At 39.0% G+C, this 3,781-nt stretch overlaps 1 pseudogene across 1 annotated transcript; it reads left to right on the top strand.

Moving 5' to 3' along the window:
- Window positions 1–2,501: 2,501 nt before the first annotated feature.
- On the top strand, window positions 2,502–3,300 carry LOC311623920 (small ribosomal subunit protein eS4-like; annotated as a pseudogene). Its single transcript has one exon. The product of its transcript is annotated as a small ribosomal subunit protein eS4-like (transcript).
- The last annotated feature ends 481 nt before the right edge of the window (window positions 3,301–3,781 follow it).

Here is a 3,781-nt window from a genome sequence, read left to right as displayed (position 1 = left end):
TGTGGCCAATAGCCAGACTCAGAAGTCAGGAATTCAATAAATTAGATGAATCAGTCAGTTGGAGAAGGTTGCTAGGTGTGTGCTGTAGAATTTTATCTGAAACAGGGAATACGATTGAAAGAGCAAGAGAGGATTTAATGCAGGGATATGGGTTGCAAACAGTCCTAGCTGAAAGGGTGGGCCTACAGTCCCCTGCTGCCGGAGTGATTCTATAGCCCAGCGCACCTTTCCTTGCCATGGGCAGGTTCGCTGTGGCACCTGCAGCCCTGCAGACTTTGTCCCAGTGCATGACTCCTCTGAGCCACCTCCGCCTGCCTGAGATGGTAACAGAGGCATTGAACTGTCAACCCAATAACTTCAGCTGGCTTGAGATGACAAACTAGTCTCTTCATGTTTAAGGTTAGAGGAAATCCCAAAGGAAATGGAAAAACAATGCATGAATGGAATGATAATTATTAGAACATAACCAAATTTGTGGGACATGGGGAAGCAGTGCTGAGAGAAAGTTTATAGCAAAAGATATATATACTATACTAATACATTAGGAAAAATGGAAACATCTCAAACCAAGAAAGAAGAAGAAGAAGAAGAGAAAAGAAGAGCAAAATAAACCCAAAACAAAAAAATATACCGTATTTTCCGGTGTATATAAGACGACCCCCTAATTTTACAGTTAAAACATAGGTTTAGGCCTATATTCGCTGTATAAGACTACCCCCCACTTTCGAGGCAACACCAGTTCTTTTTTTAGTAGACCGCCTCTCTGACTCTGGCCAATCTGAGCAGGCTTTTTACTAGAACAGTGTCGTCTTATATGCCGGAAAATACGGTAAAACAAGGGTAAAAATCAATGAAATTGAAAACAGAAAAATAACAGAGAAAATCAATAACACAAAGAGCTGGTACTTTGAAAATACAAGTAAAATTGATAAGTCTCTAATAAAAATGGGGGGGGAAAGAGAGAAGACACAAATTATCAATATCAGGAATGAAACAGGAGATATCACCACAGACTCTTCGGACATCAAAAGTGTCATAGGAAATACAATGAACAACTTTACACACACATTTGAAAACTTAGTGAAAAAAATCCAATCTTAAAAAGTTACTTAGTATATTTCATTTATATAAACTTTTTGTAAAGGCAAACTTTTGGAAACTTTTAGGTAATTGATTGAAGTGGTTAGGGACAGGAGGTGAAGAGGGGAGAGAGGTGAAAGGAACAAAGGTGTAACCGAAAGAACTATAGTAGGAATCCCTGTGTTTTATATCTTGACCATGGTATTGGATACAGGAATTACACATGTAACAAAGTTATATATAACTAGATACACAGACACACACGAATAAGTAAAATAGAAAATCTGGATAAGATTGGCCAATTGTATTAATGTCAGTGTTTTGGTTGTGATATTGTACTATAGTTTGCAAGATATTACCATTGGGTGAAACTGAGTAAAGGGTACATGAGATTTCTCTGTATTATTATTATTTTGTTGTTGTTGTTAATCCTCACTAGAAGATATTTAGAGAGAGGGAGAGAGAGAGAGGGAGAGACAGAGAGAAACATCAATGTGAGAGAGACACATTGATTGGTTGCCTCCTGCACGCACCCTGACCAGGGTCGAGGAATCTGTAACCAAGGTAGGTGCCCTTGACTGGAATTGAACCCAGGACCCTTCAGTCCATGGGTCTTGATGCTCTATCCACCAAGCCAAACCGGCTAGGGCTGTATTATTTCTTATAATTGCATGTGACTTTACAACATGCCCAATAAAAATGTGCAATTAATAAAACAGAAAATCAAATGTATCAAATTTATAAATATAGATTAAATGTTTAATAATAATGAGTAAAACCAGAACTAAATGTTTAAGGTAAATGAATTTGTTCTGTCATTTTTAGTTTATCAAAGTTGTTTTCATTTTTTATAAACTATATTAGATATATAAATAAAATTATATCTATAAATTGAAATTTAAAACTATGAAAAACTGGATATTAGAATGTGTGATTTCACAAATTAATATAACTTAAATTTAAATAATTATAAAAAATATTTTGTGAATGAAAAGTCACTCTCAAACATGTAAACTCTACACAAAACTACATAAAATTCAAAGAAAAAACCCAAGAGATTAAAGCCATTAAAGAAAATATAAATATGGATGCCTCCTGCATTGGAGAGCTCACATATAAATAATTAGTACACCCAAGGAAGAAAACAAAGCTACTGGAACAGATAACGAATTACAATGCAAAAATATTTTGTTGAAACACACACAAAAAATGTGAATCTATAGATTAAAGTGGTTTATTGTGTTTCTTTCTGTCTAGATAGATAGATAGATGGATAGATAGGAGAAAATGGCTGATACAGATCATGATAAAATTATCTTCTCAGGGCATTGAAAAAATACACACCCTATATTGATTTCAGTGGAATGCAAAGGGAAAAATCAAATGGTTTGTACCGCTCTCTTTTTTTGCCTAGTGCAGTCATGGCTCGTGGTCCCAAGTAGCATCTAAAGTGTGTAGCAGCTCCAAAGCATTGGATGCTGGGTACACTGACCGATGTGTCTACTCCTTGGCCATCTACCAGTCCCCACAAGCTGAGAGAGTGTCTCCCTCTCGTCATTTTCTTAAGGGACAGACTTTAGTATGCTCTAACAGGTGATGAAGTAAAGATCTGCTTGCAGCGGTTTATTAACATCGATGGCAAAGTCTGAACCGATGTAACCAACCCTGCTGGTTTTATGGATGTCATCAGCACTGACAAGACTGGAGAGAATTTCTGCCTGACCTATGACACCAAGGACCACTTTGCTGTTCGTCGTATGACACTGGAGGAGGCCAAGTACAAGTTGTGCAAAGTGAGGATGATCCTTGTGGGCATGAAAGGAATCCCTCGTCTGCTAACCCGTGATGCTTGCACCATCGCTACCCTGATCCCCTCAGGGTGAACGGCACCAATCAGATTGATTCGGAGACTGGCAGAATTACTGATTTCATCACGTTTGACACTGGTGACCTGTGTATGGTGACCGGAGGTGCTAACCTGGGAAGAATTGGCATCACCACCACCAGAGAGAGACACCTGGTTCTTTGGACGTAGTTCATGTGAAAAATGCCAATGGCAACAGCTTTGCCACCCCCGCTGCCCAACATTTTTATAATTGGCAAAGGCAACAAACCATGGATTTCCCATCCCTATGGAAAGGGTTACTGCCTCGCCATTGCCGAAGAGAGAGAGACAAGAGACTGGTAGCCAAACAGAGCAGTGGATGGAATGAGCTCTAGGTGACATGACTGGAAAGTCTTTGTACTTAAAGAGAATATAGCATTTTAAAAAATGATCTGTAGCTGAAACCGGTTTGGCTCAGTGGAGAAAGGGTCAGCCTGCGGACTGAAAAGTCCCAGGTTGGATTCCGGTCAAGGGCATGTATCTTGGTCACTGACACATCCCCAGTAGGGGGTGTGCAAGAGGCAGCTGATCGATGATTCTCTCTCATCGGTGTTTCTCTCTATCCCTCTCTCTTCCTCTCTGTAAAAAAAAATTAATAAGATACATATATATTTTAAAATGATCTGTAGATTTCCCTTGCCACTCATTTGCCAGAATTAAAGTGAATAATATCTGAAGAATTGTAAAGGGAAAATCTTAAGGCTAGAAAATCCTATAAAGTAAAATGGCAACAGGAAGCTGTTTTCAAACCTACGGTGACTGTGAGAGTCTAGCTCCCAGACATTCTGCTGAGGAGATGGACCGATCATGGCCTGC

The sequence above is a fragment of the Pipistrellus hanaki genome (genome assembly GCF_964339955.1).
Source record: "Pipistrellus hanaki genome assembly, chromosome: 5".
NCBI classification, from domain to species: domain Eukaryota; kingdom Metazoa; phylum Chordata; class Mammalia; order Chiroptera; family Vespertilionidae; genus Pipistrellus; species Pipistrellus hanaki.
The sequence above is the reverse complement of the archived record's forward strand: the minus strand, read 5'-3'. Positions and strand labels throughout refer to the sequence as shown.